The sequence below is a fragment of the Astyanax mexicanus genome, chromosome 12 (genome assembly GCF_023375975.1).
Source record: "Astyanax mexicanus isolate ESR-SI-001 chromosome 12, AstMex3_surface, whole genome shotgun sequence".
In the NCBI taxonomy this organism is placed as follows: Eukaryota; Metazoa; Chordata; class Actinopteri; order Characiformes; family Acestrorhamphidae; genus Astyanax; species Astyanax mexicanus.
Window position 1 is genome coordinate 21,697,451 of NC_064419.1, and position 21,758 is coordinate 21,719,208.

A 21,758-nucleotide genomic window follows, 5' to 3' on the forward strand; every position below is an offset into this window, starting at 1 on the left:
TTAATAATAAACCATATTTTATATGCGTTTATAAAAACTGAAGTAAATAAGTGCTTATGTGCAGCGGTCAGGACGGGTTAAAAAAATCATTAATTTAGTTGCCAATCAGAAGCTAGAGCTTTAGTTGGAGTAGCCAATCAGAAGCTAGAGTTTAGCTTGTTAAGGCGGAGCTAAAATATAGCTTGAGAAGAGCGCGAGAGGGACAGAGACGGCAGCTTGTGGAGTTGTGGCGCCAGCGTTAGACAACTAAATTCTCTATAAAATAGCTCAGTTCTAAAGTTTATAGTTAGTTTTTGTCAAGCAACAGTCTAAGGAGAGTTGAGGAGGCCTGGTGACTCTTTAAATCAGCTCCAACGGGAGGATTTAAGTCAGGAACCAACTCGAGAGAGCTCAACTATAAACAGAGTGCGTGAAATGGCGGACGGCTGTACTTCATGGACTGAGAAAGTTCGAGGCTGCAGCAGTATCGTGAGTGAAGCTGTGTATCGCTGTGAAGGGAAAAGTGAATTTGGCTCGTGCTAGCTCGGCTCTTCAGTACATTTGTGTTTTGTGTGTGTGCGCGTTTAAACTACAGCACACTGAAGATAAGTTAAAAGTTGAACTTTTGGTTTTGCGCTGAAATAAGACTGAGTAAACGATCGGAGCTGGTGATGTTTTTAAAGAGAAACGCTGCGTTGGTCGCATGCTCAGCTAACACGCAGAGAGGAACCTGTTCAGAGATCAGATATCTGTCCGGAGATCAGAGATCGCGCCTATCTGGACCGCGAGAGCATTGGATTTGCTGGCTAACCCTATTCGGATGTAATTAAGCGGATCTGTTTCGTTTCTAACACTGAAAGCTCCTCGCTGTTTCATCGAACGTGCCCCTGCCATTCAGACGACATCCTCCAAGCTTCACATCTCATTCGTTAAAGGGAGGTAAACTTTTCTGTATTGCTCTGGTTTATGCTAAGATATTTGAAGAGTTAAAATAATGCAGAGACTGTTCTTTATTGCTTAATAACAACGTAATTCAGAGACTGTTCTTCAGAGACTGAGTTAACTGTGTGCCACAGAAAGTTCCAAGCACTTGAGTTAAAACCTTGGACTGTTCAGAGACTGAAAAAAGGGGTAAACTGTGAAAGACCTTTTTTTTTGTGTGTTTTTTTGTTGAGATTGTGAAACCAAATCTGTGAAACTAAGGTTTGCATTGTGACTGGTCCATATTGTCATTATTGTTGCATTCAATTTGCTCTAAGAATATTTAATTTACTTGATTCAGTAAAAGGGGCAAATTTAAATAATTGTGATAAAATAAATAAGAAAATTTGAATCTTCATTTAATCTTCTAGTCAGTCACTTACCCTGTTTATTTTACAATTTATTCTCTATTGTTTTGCACGTTATTTTATATATATATATACTTTTTTATTTATATTGCTTACCTTGGAGTGGGGGCGCCTCACCTGTCCTGTTCTGGTCTGGGAGGGGAAAAGGTTACAAAGCTAGTGAGCTGACACTATAGGTAACGTTAGTTCTTCGGGTTGCCACCGTGATAAACCGTTCCGAAGCCACCTCATCAAACCAGTTATTAACTTATCTGTGCATTTATTTAGTCCTACGAGTGTTTTCCAAGTCATCGTTAGATAACAGGATAGATAACCACATATCTATATTCATAGGTACAGAGGCTATTCGTGCTGGGGGTGGGGACTTAGATCCTTTCGCTTTCCAGTCGTCCAAGGTCAAGCTACAGCTTACTACCCCCACTAGGTGGGGCAAGATCTCCCCGCTATAAAAGTGGCGTCACGAACAGGATAGAAACTAGGGAGTTTTGGCTAAATATAGCTGTGGTCACAGGTTATTTGTCCGCCCAAAAATGTCAGAGCTAGACGAGTTAAGAAGAGAGTTTGCAGAAATGCAGCAGAAGCTAATGGAACAGTCTGGAGCCTTACAGCAAGCTAGAACAGAACAAAGGGAGGCCCTTTCTCTAGCAAAGGCTGTCATTGAGCAACAAGTGGCTGCTCAGAAATCTCCACCTGCCATGTACATCCCTCGTGATCGTAAGCTCCCAGAGTTTAGTGGGTGCGCAACAAAGTCAGGTGATTTAACCATTGAAGAGTGGATTGCAGCAATGAAGTCCGCTTTTAAAGTCATGAAAGTGCCGAATGAAGATCGTATTGAACTGGTTAAGCAGCAGCTAAAGGATGAAGCAAGAATGACTGTGAAGTTTATGCTGAAGGAAGAGGAGAAAGATGTAGAGGAAATATTCACTACTCTTCAGGAAACATATGGAGATAAGGTGCCAATTGGGACGAGACTGAAGGAATTCTATGAACGAAGACAGATGTCTGGTGAAACCATACGTGTGTATGCATATGACCTACAAGAGAAACTGAATCGTGTCCTGAGTAGAGACTCTGATCGTGTTCCAGATGCTAATACAGTGCTGAAAGAACAGCTAGTTTTGGGTTTAAAGGATGACTTTCTAAGGCGTGAGATGAAAAGAAAAGTGAAAGAAGAAGACAAGCTGAGTTTTACTCAGCTAATGCAGGCTGCAATTACCTGGTCTGAGGAAGAGGAGGTGCAGGCATCATGCAGCATGAGAAGCAGCTCTCGCTCAAGGGGCACTGTAAATGCTGCTGCTGCCACAGAAGATTCTTCACCAGCATTAACTCTGGAAAAGCTCCACGAGGCGATACAAAAGATAGCAGCCCGCCAAGAAGAGTTGTATCAAGTAGTTCATGGCCAAGAAAACACAAAACTACATCAAAGGAGACCTAGAAAAGCACCCCTGAAAGACAGTGAAGGGAGATACGTCTGCTACACTTGCAGGGAGCCTGGTCACACAAGTCGATACTGCCCACATGAAGAAGAACAGAGTGGACCTGTCCCATCCAAACATGTGACAGAAGCAAGTGCAGCCACGTCAAGAACCTCCTCAAACATGCAGAATGGTAAAGACACATCAGTTGTTTGGAGTAGGGCGGCAGAGACACTTACACAAGGAGTTTCTAACACCCTTGGAAAAAATGCCTTCGGAGACTGTTTGACCATTGAGATCAAGATAGCTGGTGTAAAGACAAGTTGTCTTTTAGACACAGGCTCAGAGGTTACCACCATCACAGAGTCCTTTTTCAATGAGCATTTTGGGGAACAAGAACTAACACTATCGTCTGCTCACTGGGTAAAGCTCACAGCTGCGAACGGATTGGACATACCTGTTCTGGGGTGTCTAGAAGCAGACATTGAGTGCATGGGGCGAATGCTTCAAAAGAGGTGTGTGTTTGTGCTAACTGACACTAACCCAGGTGTAAAAGACATGAAGGGACTTCCTGGAATCTTGGGAATGAATGTAATCAGTGAACTCCAGGATGTCTTCATGACCGGAGGGGAAGTGAAGCAGATGAACAGGTACAGTCAGCACTCAGAAGAAGCCTGCGTCAGACGTGTGCTAGCTCGAGTGGAAAAAGAGTCACAGTATCTTGGTCCTGGCGGAAAGATTGGCTTCGTCAGGATGGCAGGGAGAGAAGCAGTCACAATTCCCCCATTTAGTGAAAGGGTGCTGGAAGGCCGCTGTAGGGTGCCACCCAAAGTAACGTGCCAGGTGTTGGTAGAGCCTGCACCTAAGGTGAATATGCCCAAGGGGCTAATGGTTGCAAACGTGTTGGCTAAGGCAGCAGATGGCAAGGTGTCAGTAAGAGTGCTAAATGTGAGTGGATGTCCCATAAGATTGATGCCAAGGTCAAAGCTTGCTTCGGTGCATAAGCCCCAGGAAGTGCTGTCAAGACAGACTGTGGTGTTGGAGGAGGGAGATGGAGTTCTCCATGTGAGAGCTATCCACCGTGATGATTTAGTTCCAGAATGCAATGAAGGTCAACTGCCTGTCCCTGTCCAAGTGAACGCTGATGGCCTTACTTCGTCACAGTACCAAGAGCTTATGGATCTGCTGGCGAAGCACAAAGATATTTTTTCAAAAAGTGACAGTGATTTTGGCTTAGGGCTGGGGCGACGCATCGACATAATCGACGTCATCGATTACAAAAATACATCGATTTGCATAACGTGCGTCGGCGCGTCGTAAACATGGCGGCGCCTATGGAGAGCATTAGAGGTTAGATCGGGCCCAAAAATTCCAACTGGCTGTTTTCGGGCTGTTTTAATGAGCGAAATATGATCAGAATTATGTTAATTAACACGGTAACATAGAAGCATAGAACTATTATTTAATTAAAATGATTTTTAAGAACAGCTAAACACAGTTCTGCAAGTCAAACGCGGAGGAGTTCACGTGCGAGAGAGACAGAGAGAGAGAGAGAGAGAGAGAGAGATTTGCTTGTTCTACTCACAGGTGAAGGTTCTCTTTGATCTCCTCGTGCTCATATTCTAGTCCCATTCATAATTCTGCAGCTCCCTCAGTGTTTTCTGCCGTATTTTGCGGCTAGCGCGAGCGCTTACAACTGACACCGCGGACCGCGAGGTGCCGCCGCGTTTGTGCCGAATCCGACTCTCTGCTGAATCTGACTCCCGCTTCGCGGACAGAATCGGCACAACACCCCCGCTGTAGAACTGCGGTAGTGAAAACAGCGCTTATAAATAAATTAGTTTAGTTTCACTTTCAGTTTTCGTTATTTTTTTTTTAATAAAAATATAATTAAAAAACAGACGCCTACATCTCGGACTATTTTCTGGAGCCCGGGTCGGATTTACGGGCGGGCCTCGGGTCATGTCGGGTTCGGGCAGAGAATCTAAGCTCTAGAGAGCTTGGACTCCGGAGAGCAATCTCCAGCTACAAAAAAACGCCAGCGGGCATCTAAAGTTTGGGAGCATTTCACGCAAAAGGGCAACAATGTGGTCCTCTGCCATACGTGCAAAAGGAGCACTTGAAGCGCAAACATCCAGGAGCACTATGTCAACAGGGTCACACAGTAAGTTACCGTTTACATCAGGGTCTCCGCGGGTGTCCTTAAAAAGACTTAAGGCTGTCTACCAAAGGTTTTAAACCTGCCACAGGCAGAAATTATACATTTTTGGTTTATATTTGTGCATGGCATTTCGCAGTTTCCAGAAACAGTAGCATTATTCATAAGTTCAGGTGTTTAGCTAAGCTAGCTGCCTTAAGTTATTTTAGCTAGCGCCGTCGGCGCTGCGGTGTCACACCGTTTTCTGTCACCGTTGGAATTTTGTGACCAGTGCTCACGGTTATGAGCGTTCATTGGCAAAACGGAAGCTTTCTATACCTACACCTTACCCTCAGCCCTAAACTGAACCGTTTTGGCCAGTCGGGGTAAACATTAGAAACGAACACGTTTCTAATCGGCCAGTGCACCGGTCTGCTGAGAACTACTTGCCAGTGGTCACAAAATCTAGCGGTCACAGAAAACAGTGCAACACACGGTTGTGGTGTATGGGAGCTTATCCATTTTTAGCGTTATAGATCTAAACAACGTGCTGTACATGTAAGTGATTATAAGTGTGGGGTTTGGTTTAGTAGGCTTGTGTTGTTGTTGTTGTTGTTATTATATATAAATATAGTAATTTATCGTTTGCTTTAAAACGTAAAATAATTATTTAAATATGTTTCTCAATGAATAGATTAGTCGACTAATCGAAAAAAATAATCGTTAGAATAATCGTTTAAAAAATAATCGTTAGGGACAGCCCTATTTTGGCTACACCACTGCAGTGACACACAGTATCCCCACTGGTGATGCACCACCAGTAAAACAAAGGCACAGGAGGGTCCCACCGCAGGTGTTCCAAGAATTTAAAAAGCATGTGCAGAGCCTTGTTGACCGAGGAATCCTCGAAGAAAGCTGCAGTCCGTGGGCGTCACCTGCAGTGATAGTCATCAAGAAAGATGGGACTGTACGGTTCTGTTGTGACTATAGAAGACTTAACCAAGTCACATGCAAAGATGCATATCCCCTTCCACGAGTGGAAGAGTCACTTGATGCTTTAGGAAATGCTCAATGGTTTTCAACACTTGACCTGACAGCAGGTTATTTCCAAGTGGCTGTAAAGGACTCCGATAGGGAAAAGACTGCTGTGACCACTCCGTTTGGACTCTTCCAGTGGTCCAGAATGCCTTTTGGGCTATGCAACGCCCCAGCCACTTTCCAGCGCCTTATGGGGGTGGTGCTGGGTGACCTTGCGTTTGACATCTTACTAGTCTATCTTGATGACATTATAATTTTTTCCAGAGACTTTAAAAGCCACTGTGAAAGGCTAGAGCTCGTGTTTAATCGACTGAGGCATCATGGGCTGAAGTTAAAACCAAGCAAATGTTTTTTACTAAAGCCGGAAGTGAAATTCCTTGGGCACATAATTTCAGCCAAGGGTGTACAGGTCGATGCAGAGAAGGTCAGAGTCCTTGAAACGTGGCCAATACCTAAAACTGTAAAAGACATAAGACAGGTGCTAGGGTTTATGAGCTATTACAGGCGCTTCGTGCCTAAATTTGCTCAGTTAGCGAAGCCACTGCATGCGCTGGTAGGAGGGAAAATGAACAGAGGGAGAGCTATTGGCCCAATCACCTGGAGTGGTGAGTGTCAAACCGCCTTTGACAAACTGAAAGGGTGCTTAATGTCTCCACCTGTGCTTGCCTATCCGGACTTCACCCAACCCTTCATACTCACCACTGATGGGAGCCTCCATGGTCTGGGAGCTGTGCTCAGCCAAAAACAGGGGGGCACAGAATGTGTCATTGCCTACGCGAGTCGTGGTCTGCGAGGATCAGAGAAAAATGACAAGAACTATAGTGCCTTTAAGCTAGAATTGCTAGCGCTCAAATGGGCTGTAACAGAAAAATTTAGAGACTACCTGATGTTTGCCAAGTTCTCTGTTGTCACAGACCACAATCTGCTGCGCTATCTTGATTCCGCGAACCTGGGAGTGGTAGAGCAAAGGTGGGTGGCACAAATGGCTGAGTACAATTTCGACATTTCCTACAAACCTGGAAGACAAAACGCTAATGCGGACGTGCTGTCAAGACTCCCTTCCCATGAAGAGCCTGAAGCGAAAGACACAGGCAAAGATTTCATTCTGATAAATACCGAAGAAGTGCGTGCATGCTTGTGGCCAGCTGCAGAGAGGAGCGAAGTTGAACCTGCTGTTCACGTCGTGGTACAGGCTTCTATTAGAAAGGGAGTAAGCGGGTATAGTTGGGGTGAGATTGAGGAACAGCAAAAGTGTGACCCTGATATTCGGCCTGTATACAGTGCTGTCCTAAGGGGGAAGAATCTGAGTCCTGCTGAACAACGTGCTATGACCCCAAAGCTAAGAAAGCTTTCCAAACAATTTGATCGCTTAAAACTGCGAAATGGGGCCCTGTTCCGCTGTATATGTCATCCTAGGGATGGAGAGGGTGTTTGGCAGCTTATTGTGCCTGAGAGTTTGCAGCGCAAGGTATACGAAAGTCAGCATGAACATGGAGGGCACTTTGGGGAGAGGAGCACTTTAGAGATGATGAGACAAAGCTACTATTGGCCATCCATGAGCAGAGATGTTCAGGACTGGATCAAGCAGTGCAAACGATGTGCTCTCGCAAAAGATGTGCTCCCACGCAATCGAGCTCCCATGACTTGTAGTAGTGTTAGTGCCCCACTGGAAGTCCTAGCCATGGATTATACCCTGTTGGAAAGATCTTCTGGAGGATATGAAAATGTACTGGTACTTACAGACATGTTCACCAGATTCACTGTTGCTGTTCCTACTAAAAATCAAACAGCTCACACTACTGCAAAAGCACTTCTCAAGCACTGGTTTATTCATTATGGGTGCCCAGCACGACTGCATTCGGACCAGGGCCGGAACTTTGAGTCCCATGTAATTAAGGAACTGTGCAAGCTGTACGGAATTGCAAAAAGTCGCACCAGCCCATACCACCCACAGGGAAATGCAAATTGCGAGAGATTTAACAGGACGTTGCATGACATGTTACGAACTCTGCCCCCAGAGAAGAAAAGAAATTGGAAGGAATACTTACCAGAACTAGTAATGGTGTACAACAGCCATGTTCACTCCTCCACTGGCTACTCTCCATTCTACCTCCTTTTTGGAAGAGATGCAAGGCTTCCTCTAGATGTGCTTGGAGGTAAAGATCTTGAGGATAGTGATTTTGACAATTTGGATGACTGGGTAAAAAGCCACCATGAGAAACTGAAAACCTCTGCAGAAATCGCTAAAGCAGCATCACAAGAAGCCTCCAGGAGACGTAAGAGAGTCTATGATCGTAAATCCTATGGGGCACTCCTTAGACCTGGTGACCGCGTGCTTTTGCGCAATCATAAACCTAGAGGAAGAAACAAAATACAAGACAAGTGGGAGTCACATCCATACATTGTGCTAAAGCAGAATCACACAGACATACCAGTGTATACCATACAACCTGAACGGGGTGGGCAGACAAAGGTAGTCCACAGGGATCAGCTTAAACACTGTACTTTCCAGACACTAAGCAAAGGACAAACACATAGTCATAGACGTGACGGACATGAGTTTTCCGATCCAGATGATGCAGACCTTGTCTACATCCCAGTTAGACAGACACCTTATGCAGACATGAGGGAGGATCAAGTTGTAGTAAATGAAGAGCATGTTGAACCTGAGGCTCCAGAGTTAAATGTAGAACCAGGGCCAGAAAGAGAATCTGATTATGCTGATGAGTCAGATAATGCAAGTGGTCATGGGTTAAGACGCTCAAAGAGACAGTGTAGGGGTACACTTCCTTGGAGACTCAGACATGATTATGTTTTGGAGTAAGTGAAAAATGAATACTTAAAGTCTACTTATGTAAGAGAAACATGTATTAACTGTATGTTTAACCTTGTTCTGTATTCTGTTGTTCTGTGTTTCAGAGATGGAGTTAGCTGGAGGATGATCGCTGATATGGCAGGGTTTAGCAGGGGGGAATGTGGAGTGTCCAAATAAGTGAGCAGTGTTTTTAATAATAAACCATATTTTATATGCGTTTATAAAAACTGAAGTAAATAAGTGCTTATGTGCAGCGGTCAGGACGGGTTAAAAAAAATCATTAATTTAGTTGCCAATCAGAAGCTAGAGCTTTAGTTGGAGTAGCCAATCAGAAGCTAGAGTTTAGCTTGTTAAGGCGGAGCTAAAATATAGCTTGAGAAGAGCGCGAGAGGGACAGAGACGGCAGCTTGTGGAGTTGTGGCGCCAGCGTTAGACAACTAAATTCTCTATAAAATAGCTCAGTTCTAAAGTTTATAGTTAGTTTTTGTCAAGCAACAGTCTAAGGAGAGTTGAGGAGGCCTGGTGACTCTTTAAATCAGCTCCAACGGGAGGATTTAAGTCAGGAACCAACTCGAGAGAGCTCAACTATAAACAGAGTGCGTGAAATGGCGGACGGCTGTACTTCATGGACTGAGAAAGTTCGAGGCTGCAGCAGTATCGTGAGTGAAGCTGTGTATCGCTGTGAAGGGAAAAGTGAATTTGGCTCGTGCTAGCTCGGCTCTTCAGTACATTTGTGTTTTGTGTGTGTGCGCGTTTAAACTACAGCACACTGAAGATAAGTTAAAAGTTGAACTTTTGGTTTTGCGCTGAAATAAGACTGAGTAAACGATCGGAGCTGGTGATGTTTTTAAAGAGAAACGCTGCGTTGGTCGCATGCTCAGCTAACACGCAGAGAGGAACCTGTTCAGAGATCAGATATCTGTCCGGAGATCAGAGATCGCGCCTATCTGGACCGCGAGAGCATTGGATTTGCTGGCTAACCCTATTCGGATGTAATTAAGCGGATCTGTTTCGTTTCTAACACTGAAAGCTCCTCGCTGTTTCATCGAACGTGCCCCTGCCATTCAGACGACATCCTCCAAGCTTCACATCTCATTCGTTAAAGGGAGGTAAACTTTTCTGTATTGCTCTGGTTTATGCTAAGATATTTGAAGAGTTAAAATAATGCAGAGACTGTTCTTTATTGCTTAATAACAACGTAATTCAGAGACTGTTCTTCAGAGACTGAGTTAACTGTGTGCCACAGAAAGTTCCAAGCACTTGAGTTAAAACCTTGGACTGTTCAGAGACTGAAAAAAGGGGTAAACTGTGAAAGACCTTTTTTTTGTGTGTGTGTTTTTTTGTTGAGATTGTGAAACCAAATCTGTGAAACTAAGGTTTGCATTGTGACTGGTCCATATTGTCATTATTGTTTCATTCAATTTGCTCTAAGAATATTTAATTTACTTGATTCAGTAAAAGGGGCAAATTTAAATAATTGTGATAAAATAAATAAGAAAATTAGAATCTTCATTTAATCTTCTAGTCAGTCACTTACCCTGTTTATTTTACAATTTATTCTCTATTGTTTTGCACGTTATTTTATATATATATATATATATGTATATATATATATATATATATATATATATATATATATATATATATACTTTTTTATTTATATTGCTTACCTTGGAGTGGGGGCGCCTCACCTGTCCTGTTCTGGTCTGGGAGGGGAAAAGGTTACAAAGCTAGTGAGCTGACACTATAGGTAACGTTAGTTCTTCGGGTTGCCACCGTGATAAACCGTTCCGAAGCCACCTCATCAAACCAGTTATTAACTTATCTGTGCATTTATTTAGTCCTACGAGTGTTTTCCAAGTCATCGTTAGATAACAGGATAGATAACCACATATCTATATTCATAGGTACAGAGGCTATTCGTGCTGGGGGTGGGGACTTAGATCCTTTCGCTTTCCAGTCGTCCAAGGTCGAGCTACAGCTTACTACCCCCACTAGGTGGGGCAAGATCTCCCCGCTATATATTGATGAAGCTCTCTGTATCCAAAGCAAAAGGAGTAAATACATCCTGACATTGCTAAGGTATGTATCATATATGTGTTGTCATGTGTCATTTGCTGTTAGTATTTTTGTATTTGGTCTATAAATCTGAAGGCTGGTTTCAATTCAGACATGGCTGGGTTCCTCTCTGACTCAGAATTTTGTCTGCATAGAGAGTATTTCTTATGATTTAGCCAATGCCTCATTTTTGCACACTACCTGATAGAAAATCTTATTAAAGAAATGTTCATTTATTGGTTGTATTGCATCCTTAATTGATTCTGCAAAAACATTTATTTAATAATGCCTAATATGAATCATTTAGTGTTAAAATACTGAAATGTTAATTTAAAGGCTTATTATTACTATTAGTAGTAGTAGTAGTAGTAGTATATTTTAACTGTACATATTGTCCTGTGTTGCTCTAAAAATGTTCAGTATATGTCACAGTGATTTCATGGGTAAAGCTAAGCTAAGTAAAGTAAACAAAACTGTAATTCTTTAAAAAAAATGTTGTTTTTTTACAGTTAAACACATGCTGGAGGTTAACCTACACTGATTTCCCTCCTGATTATTTACAGATTTTCAGATTTCCACCAAGGCTGGGTGCAGCAGCATTAGCATTAGCAGCTAATGCCGCCCAACAGCGCTACACTGAGAAACCCTGAGTATTCCGGTTAGCCATGGTGATATTAGTTAGCAGTTTGTCCCACAAAGCTTGTTTTAACATGGCAAATGCGCAGACAACAGTCTGTAATACTTACCTCTGTTGTAGAAATGAAAATGAAAGGTGGGCCACCCCACCTCTCGTCCGGGGTACAACTCCCCTACGTGTTCGTTTGATAGAGAGTCGAAGGCAAGTTGAGTGAAGTTGAAAGCAAACCAAGCATTTATTGCTGAATTCAGGAGAACTAGTACATACAAGACAGTATTACAGCCATCTCAGTAAAGTTCTGACCCCCCCTCTGATCTGACTCCATGTTTATACCCAAAGATGACGTAAAGCCTGTTGATGAGGCGTTGTTAAAATCATCTCATGTTAGCATGCACGTGTTAGTACTGAAGTTTCCCAGGTTTGATCACACCACTAGTGTTTGGCCTTGACTGTCTCCAATCGGACAGTGTGGCATTGTCTTCAGGACTGGACCGAGTCCGGTAAAAACAGTGTGGTATTGTTTTAATAATTACAAAGTGTCGTCCTCCCTATGTGCGTGCTCCCATCCCGCTTTGGGAGATGAAAAACAACGCACACACAGAGTGAAAGGCTGCAATGTTCGTACCCGAGTCTCTTTTGTATCAATTCAGTTCGTACAAAGTGCACTTAGCTGATGATTAATTGTTAGTCAGAAACATGCAGTAAATTAAATGCTTCAGGCATAAGCTGTATGTGCCCAACAATGGGCTCTATATGCCATACTACTGTGTTAGCAGCGCGTGGTTAGTCCGCCATATAATAGATCCTATGTGTTAATATACGCCTTATGTATCATGTGGGTTAATTTGTCATAATAAGGGTAGTGTTAATCACATGCTTGATCAAACTGTGTTTTACTATATATGTAAAGAGTATATTGTGATTATTGGTTAATCTTTTATATAAATGCGTGTAAAATACACTGTGAGTAATAAAGATGATCAAATACAATGTGAGTATTGGTTATGCATATTGAATACAAGGTTTCACACAATGATTATGTCACTAAAATAAGTAATCATAACTGAAAGATATTTGTCAATCAACCCAAAGTATAATAAACAGTTACTCTTTAATTCTCCCTTTTGACGTATCAACCAGATACGTCACCTCTAAAAGGCGAAAGACATCAGAGCAACGCTAACGCTCGGAGGAAAGCGTAGCTACTCGGTTCTGATACATCAGCTCACAGACGCAGCCTTGTGCTGATCCACATCACCCTAAAAGTGATGAATAGGGGAAAGAAGAGCGACATCTACTGTACCCACCCAAAGAGAGCAAGACCAGAAAGATGATTTCCCATTTTTTCCCAAACAAATTTCAACTTTACCAAACTCATTTGCAAAAGGCCGGACCTACCTGGTGACCTTACTGTGCAGCCTCCTTACTAAAGTTCTACTCAAACCAAGTTCGTTTACATCAGGGGTGTCAAACTCATTTTGGCCGAGGGCCACATTGGCATATTGGCTGTCCTCCGAGGGCCAGATGTAACTTATAAATATAAGAAAATGTAACCAAATGTAATACAAAATGAATGTAATTACTCCTTAATGTTAAATAACTCTCAATATATTATTTATTCAATCAAATATTACAGTTGCATGGAAAAAATGTTTGCTTGTTGCTCTATTAACATAAATCCTGTTATGAAATCCAAAAACTCCATCAATCAAGAACCAAACTATACAAGTGAATAGAAATGACATAAAATACAAGTTATATTAACTTTGATCAAAACGTTTGATACTGAAAAGAGGCTTAATAAATATAAAATCAAAAATTGTGAGCTGTGACAGATTTAGCATTTCCTCATCCAACCACTAGTGGGAGCTGCAGCAGCACAAGCCCACAGTCTTTACTGAGTCAGAGCTGCAGCCCAGCCACGGCTCAGCTGAGCCAGTCTGGAGCGTTTTTAAAATTTTAAGTTCTTCTGTGTATGAAATAAAATAACCCCACTAACCGGATAATACAGCTCTCTACAGTTCATATTTCAGCCCAAGCAGCTAACAGCAGCAGTTTAGAGCAGCCATCCCGGAGTCACTGCTCGGATTACATTATAAACAGGTCAGTTAGCGCGCTGCTAACCTCAGGATGTTTATAACTACGGAGTTTAGTGGACACACCACGGCTGCAAGGTTAGACTGTTGAAGAAATCAGTAAAGGCTGGTTAGATAAGTGATTCACCTCCTCGTCCTTTGCTGAGGTGAAACTGCGACTAGCGATGTCACAGTGATGTTTATTAACCTCATTAAAACAGATTTTATCAGCTATTGTCTTATAAATATTTACACATAATTTATATCTCTTCTAAAAAGCGTTTATTTTCGTCAGTAACACAAAATGCATACCGGTCTTTCGCCTTGAAGCACAGCCGTCCGTCTGCATCAACTTTTCTTTTTCTGGATATTATGGGATAAACATGTCTCAATTCCACCCGCGAAGTTACACCTTCCCTCCGGCAGGGTTTCCACATCAATGACTACACTGCCGTGTAGTGGCAGTAAGCCGTAACTTTGCGGGTAATACAATCGACAAGCATTGTGGGAAATGTATTTTTTGGTCAAAGAACGCTTCTGACCTATTTATTATAGACACTAAGATTTTACAAGCTCTCGCGGGCCACATAAAAAGACGTGGCGGGCCACATTTGGCCCGCGGGCCTTGTGTTTGACACATGTGGTTTACATAGTGAGGCTGGAAAATGGATTTTTGTACAGGAAAACCAATAAACAGATAAAAAAAATATATATAAATAGCTGTGAATTTGAGTGAGGTGGTAGTGGCTGCACTGCTGTGCTCTCCGAAAATGTGATGATGACCTGATTACACATTTATAGTAATAATAAAAATTAGCAGCTACATGCTAGCAGGCTATGCTTCACTTTCTCTTAAATTGCAGAGGAGTCCTCTGGCTCTTCTTCTGATTTGAGTGTATGTTGTTTAACATTTGAGGTTTATTCTAGAATGGAACAACCCGAGGTACTGTTAATGCACAACAAAACAACAAAACCGTCTCAAGTATCTCCACACGCAAAAAAGGTGTGATGGAATGGTTGGAATCTTGTGGAGTTTCTATGTTCTTCTTGTTTCTGTTTGGGTGTTAAAAATATATCAGATTGCACAAAAAGGCATCTAGTGTGTCCATGTTAAAAATATTTTGATGCCCCTGAACGTGATGGACATATGTAAGTAAAGTTTAATACAAACAGTACATATAAAACCAAAATATTAAAGCAAAAAAAAATAATCTGATGTTGAGGACCAATATGGCTTAAATCCATTAAAGGTGAACAAATACATTTTAATTTAACTTCTGTTTGCTACTAAAGAAGAGACAATATCATCTCATAAGAAAGTATTTCAGTCACTGCAATCAAGGTTTTGGACTGCTTAAGCTGGAAAGCTGTTTTTTAAACCAGCAGAGGTCACTGTTGCGCAAAAAATAGTTGGAATAGTTGGAAAATTAAAGGCACGGTGGTTTAAAACAGATTTCCACCAGATGCTTGAGCGTTGCAAAACGGCTAATCTGCGTGTTTGCTCCATCCTCTGCCATCCGTCAACACCCACTAGTAGCGTTTGTGGTGCCGGACAGGTTTTTATAAAAGGAATTATAGGTTATAATGTATAAAATTTTAATTTTCTGAGATATTGACTTGGGTTTTCATTAACTGTAAGCTATAATCATCAACAATAAAAAATAATCACTTTAAATCGATCACTCTGTGTGTAATGAATTTATTTAATATGCGAGTTACATAAAACTACCTTTTGATATTGTTGGCGTTTTTTCCTGCTGTGAAGTAGTTTGTATTCATTAAGTTTTTCATGGATTTTCAACATTTATAACTAGAGAATATCTCCGTTGTGCTTTTTATTTTAATTTATTAGGCCAAATTAGTGACTTACCCTCTACTTCCACTACTCCTGAAATTGTATTTCATACCACAGCGCTTTGTCTATTGTGTCTATTGTCCCGACATGTTTCAAGTCTGTCTCCGCCCATTAGACGTTCTGCGCATGTGCGAAGTGCTGCGTTGTGCTCTGGCCTCAGGTAAAAATAGAAATTCTGCATATTTTTGGCGGCTCCAGAACGCCGCTACTGCGACGGAGCCGGAACGCAGTGCAGCCGAAACCGGTGGAAGCACACATTGACTAGAAGTGTATCGGCTCCGCTGCCACGCTGGAGCGCAAGCGCAACACTAACGCATCTGGTGGAAATCCGAGGTTCGCATGTTTGCCTCCCAGCGCTGGTGTTTTTCGGTTGAGAGTACGCTGTGTGCAATCTCACCTGTGTGTGGATGTAAATAGCAGGGGCGTCGCCTGGCCTGGGCTTCCGGGGCTTTAGCCCCGAATAATTTTCCAGCAGCCCCGAATCGTTTCGCTCAGCTGTATTATTAATGAGACAGACCACTGGCCGTGTGTGAATGGAAAATCTCTTAACGCCAATCAACGAGCCAGTTCAAGGATAAAGTTCTGCCTTTCAGAAGAAACAGCCAATCAGCTGGCTGGTTTTGCGGAGCACAGTGGCTGGAGAGAATTTTTAAGGGTTTTCTTGCAGCAGGGTGCAGCGCTGATGTTAAAACATATCTGGATATACGGTGATTTCTCTAAAATAAAGGTAACAAAGCTAACCATGTAAACTGTGATGAGAAAGCTGGTTAAAAAGACTCCTCTCTGAATCAAAACACACAGATTAAACCCTCTGTGTGTTTAATACATTCAAGTCAAGTCAAGAGGTTTTTATTGTCATTTCATCTGAGTACAGGTACACAGTGTAGTAAAATTACGTTTCCCGGTGCAACATAAAACTATAACACTACAATAAATGCAAAAGACAAGACAATTTAAAGACAGGACAGTGCAGTACCGATACGGTACTAATGTAATAATGTGCATAGTGAGGATAAGGTGCAGAGATGTATAACATACTGTAACATATAGAACATACATAATACATATATTATATATAAATAAATATATTTTTATTCAGCTTTCTTTAGGTACAAAAACAGCTACTGAAGAAGAGACTACTGAAGAAGAGTACCATCTCTCTTAACCCTCCTGTTATTTTACAGGTCAAATTTACTTACTCAAATAGTTAAAAGTATTTATTCTGTATGAAACCTCCTCTGCTTGCCTTAATTAGGTTAATCAACATATAATGTAAAAATGTTGCTTCTCACATACAGTTGTGGTCAAAAGTTTACATACACTTGTAAAAAAACATAATGTTATGGCTGTCTTGAGTTTTCAATAAGTTCTACAACTCTTATTTTTCTGTGATAGAGTGATCGGAACACATACATGTTTGTCACAAAAAACAGTCATAAAATTTGGTTCTTTCATAAATTTATTATGGGTCTGCTGAAAATGTCACCAAATCTGCTGGGTCAAAAATATACATACAGCAACAAAATTTGTCAATTTTGGTGATGTAGCGAGTTGTGTCAATCAAATTAGCTTCATGTCATGGCCTCTTCACTTCTTGTAAGTGATTCTGATTGACTACAGCTGTTGACTTCTCATGAGCCCATTTAAATAGGGCTCATTTGACCCAGTGATTAGACTCAGCTACAAAAGCTACAATGGGAAAGTCAAAGGAACTCAGTGTGGATCTGAAAAAGCGAATTATTGACTTGAACAAGTCAGGGAAGTCACTTGGAGCCATTTCAAAGCAGCTACAGGTCCCAAGAGCAACTGTGCAGACAATTATACGCAAGTATAAAGTGCATGGAACAGTTGTGTCACTGCCACGATCAGGAAGAAAACGCAAGCTATCACATGCTGCCGAGAGGAGATTGGTCAGGATGGTCAAGAGTCAACCAAGAATCACCAAGAAGCAGGTCTGCAAGGATTTGGAAGCTGATGGAACACAGGTGTCAGTCTCCACAGTCAAGCGTGTTTTACATCGCCATGGACTGAGAGGCTGCCGTGCAAGAAAGAAGCCCTTGCTCCAGAAAAGGCACCTTAAGACTCGGCTGAAGTTTGCTGCTGATCACATGGACAAAGATAAAACCTTCTGGAGGAAAGTTCTCTGGTCAGACGAAACAAAAATTGAGCTGTTTGGCCACAACACCCAGCAATATGTTTGGAGGAGAAAAGGTGAGGCCTTTAATCCCAGGAACACCATGCCTACTGTCAAGCATGGTGGTGGTAGTATTATGCTCTGGGGATGTTTTGCTGCCAGTGGAACTGGTTCTTTGCAGAAAGTAAATGGGATAATGAAGAAGGAGGATTACCTCCAAATTCTGCAGGAAAACTTAAAACCATCAGCCCGAAGGTTGGGTCTTGGGCGCAGTTGGGTGTTCCAACAAGACAATGACCCAAAACACACATCAAAAGTGGTAAAGGAATGGCTAAACCAGGCTAGAATTAAGGTTTTAGAATGGCCTTCCCAAAGTCCTGACTTAAACCCCATTGAGAACATGTGGACAGTGCTAAAGAAACGGGTTCATGCAAGAAAACCATCACATTTAGCTGAACTGCACCAATTCTGTCAAGAAGAGTGGTCAAACATTCGACCTGAAGCTTGCCAGGAGCTTGTGGATGGCTACCAAAAGCGCCTAGTTGCCGTGAAAATGGCCAAGGGACATGTAACCAAATACTAATGTTGCTGTATGTATATTTTTGACCCAGCAGATTTGGTGACATTTTCAGCAGACCCATAATAAATTTATGAAAGAACCAAATTTTATGTTCCGATCACTCTATCACAGAAAAATAAGAGTTGTAGAACTTATTGAAAACTCAAGACAGCCATAACATTATGTTTTTTTACAAGTGTATGTAAACTTTTGACCACAACTGTATGTGAGAAGCAACATTTTTACATTATATGTTGATTAACCTAATTAAGGCAAGCAGAGGAGGTTTCATACAGAATAAATACTTTTAACTATTTGAGTAAGTAAATTTGACCTGTAAAATAACAGGAGGGTTAAGAGAGATGGTACTCTTCTTCAGTAGTCTCTTCTTCAGTAGCTGTTTTTGTACCTAAAGAAAGCTGAATAAAAATATATTTATTTATATATAATATATGTATTATGTATGTTCTATATGTTACAGTATGTTATACATCTCTGCACCTTATCCTCACTATGCACATTATTACATTAGTACCGTATCGGTACTGCACTGTCCTGTCTTTAAATTGTCTTGTCTTTTGCATTTATTGTAGTGTTATAGTTTTATGTTGCACCGGGAATGTAAACTTTTGACCACAACTGTATTTGCAGCCACCCCCTGCAAAAACAAAAACTAAAATGGCAATATTATGTTATAATGCTAAGTAAATGTTATATAAACTATTGGGTTTTATATGTTGGTCTTTTTATATTTTGGTCTATAAAAAAAGTTAACATGAAAAATGAGTGAATTATCCTAATTGAACCATTACCTGTTGGAGGTAAGGAACACCACTGCAGTAAATATAGAATAATTAGCAATGGAGTTAGTTACGAAACACTAATAACTATTTTTTTGGGATAATTAAACATGCATTAGGTCAAATTGACCCAGGAACACCATTGCTGTATCTGACAAATTCCTGAGATCTTTTTTTTTGCAACAGTCTTTCAGTCACTGCAAACAAGGTTTTGGAAGCTTCTGTTGGAAAGCTGTTTTTAAAACCAGCAGAGGTCGCTGTTATGCAAAAAAAGTACAGTACTGAAATCGAAAGGGGTTTCCAGAACCTAGTGAGAATTTCTGTTCTCTGATATCATTTTCCCTTCTGTGAACAGTGAGAATTTAGTTTAAACCCCATTCACCCCTCACATCTCATCTGGAATGTCAGGTGATGAGCAATGCTTTTCTTTTAAAAACCTGTTTCACCCTGGTATGAAAAAAAACCTGACTGGTATGTTTAACCGTAACTTGCAGAAATTACAAAGTATGGTGGCATTTTCTGTGCCGACAAGCAAAGAATGTGTCTAAAACTGTAAGAGCTGCTGATCTGGCTCCTTTGTTCATGTGTAACACATGTTTATCATAAATTAAATAGCTTTCTTTTAAAAATGGTGTGAACTATGTATACAAACAATGTGCTTTCAGTCTAGTGTCTGTTGTGTAAAATGTGGATTTACATTAAAAAGAATTGTTGTGAGACCTTTAAAATGCTGAAATGTCTTATTTACAGGTAACTAATAATTTGACAAGCTTCTCTAGATGCCCTCATATCTTCAGACTACATAAAAAAAATTACTTCTTATTTTTTTGGACAATAACAGTCATTTCATGAAAAAAAGTGTTTTATTTTACTTGTTTAAAAGAAACATTCGAATTCAAATAGTGAATTTAATGTTTACATGGTAGAGTCCACAATCTGAAACCACTGTTCACCTGCTCTGTGGGCATGGACTACACTCACTTACCAATCATCAGACAGTTGCTCAGAGGAATCAGTGGGGACTGTTGGTACATGGTACGAGGTTTCATTAAACAGACTGGTTATAACTACAGCTGGTGACATTCCTTGGGTCTGATTTGCACATCAAGGTAAAAAAGAAACAAATTCTGTATTATTTAATGCAAAGAAAGAGGATTAGAATTTGGTGAACATATTGTTTTATTAGTTACATACTTGATGTTTACTGCTTTTTCTATGAAAAGCCTGCCAGAACTTTATACTATATACAACTATATACAATATTCACCGTAAAGATTTTTACATTTGTAATTGTAAAGTGTTATTTTTGTGTGTATATATTTGACTAGAAGGCTTGTCTTTTCTGAAATGCTATACATTGATTTAGTTTATCAGTATTTAACACTATGATTAAATAAGCGTTTATAATGTAAAGCTATAGTTTACCAAAAGATGTGAATGTTTGCTAAAGGAGTGGTCATTTCTGAATGGCTGATTTCATTCTGAGGAAATAATACTATTTTAAAACTTTAATTTGGCTTTAGAAATACAAAAGCAGTGAATAATTCGACCTAGAGCATAAAATAGATAACTTTGATAAAAGTTGATAAAAGCTTTTATTTCATTGAAACACTCTACTGTGATTAGGTCTCTAATTTACCGTACATGGCCTTTTTGTATCTGTGCTGATAACCTGACACAGTTCTTTGATATACAGAGTTATGTAGTTTTGCATGTTTTGTGGTTTTAAAATAGGGAAACTGTGAATACTGTGGATTTTAATTGTATTACTTTAATGTCATTTAACATTTTGTACATTTGTAATGACAATAGTTTGTATATTTGCATAGCAAAGCTCTAAGTTATGTACTGTGCAAAACAAATGTCAAATTCACTAAAAATATATAGATCTAGAGTACCAGTCAAAATTCTAGAACCCACCTCTTGTCATACATTCATTGTGTTTTTTTATGATGTTTTACATTGTTAATTTAATATTAAATATTTAATATTAAAGCTATACAGGAATGCATGCATAATTATTCTGTTTATACTTTATAGTTACACACTCTTACAGTTACAAAAACATTAGTATTTTATTGATCAGTTGCTAAACAATAGTTTAGGTCATTTGTTTGTTTAGTACATAATTTCAAATGTATCTCTTAATTATTTTTTTATCTCTTAATTATTGTCTTTAATATTAATGATTAAATTTAGAAAAAAACATTTAATTAAGAGTGTGTCCAAACCTTTGACTGGTACTGTATTCAGTAATACTTCAGTAACTGTACTTCACTACCATACTATACTATACTATATTATACTATATGACTTACTAAGTATTATTGGAACTAAATATCTGTACTTTTATTAATTTGTTTTGCAAGATGATAAGCTCCTATTTTACTTATTTTATTTTAATTTTGATTTCTCTTTCTCTGGTTAAAATAGGTTATGTTTTCTGTCCCTAATTTTACTGTTCTGTAATCGGAAGCAGTTTTCTGCTCACATTCTCCTCACCATTTCTCCTTAGTTTTTAGTGTCATGGCTCATGTTTTAAAGCAAGTATTTGTTTTAGTGGGTTTCCTTGCACACAGGAAGCATACTTAGTGCAACCCTTAAAAAGTACACAAATTTTACATGCATTTCTGTATGAGCTAAAAAAAAATTGAAGAAGTGGAAAAAAGTGAAGTGAAAGAAGCATGTGATTAGGCAGTAGGGTATTTTTACAGGACTACACACAAATATGACTTCGGCTGTGAAGTGTTATTTAGTTCTTATCAGCAAATGGCCACTTAATCACACAGTTTCTGTATATTTTCTCTTTTTCTGAGCAGTTCCGTTTTCTGTGCCTTTCATTTTACTGCTCTATTTACACGTGCATTTCTGTATGAGCTGAGAAAAATAGAACCAGTGAAAAGAAGC

At 40.2% G+C, this 21,758-nt stretch overlaps 1 protein-coding gene across 1 annotated transcript in view; it reads left to right on the forward strand.

The window, feature by feature from the left end:
• The first annotated feature begins 19,871 nt into the window (after nt 1-19,871).
• Nucleotides 19,872-21,758, forward strand: part of LOC111189883 (beta-1,3-galactosyl-O-glycosyl-glycoprotein beta-1,6-N-acetylglucosaminyltransferase-like) — a 29,528-nt gene continuing 27,641 nt past the window's right edge. Inside the window, exon 1 of the mRNA XM_049486167.1 lies at nt 19,872-19,960. The gene's annotated coding sequence lies outside the window, so the exon portion shown is untranslated. The remainder of the gene's footprint in view (nt 19,961-21,758) is intronic.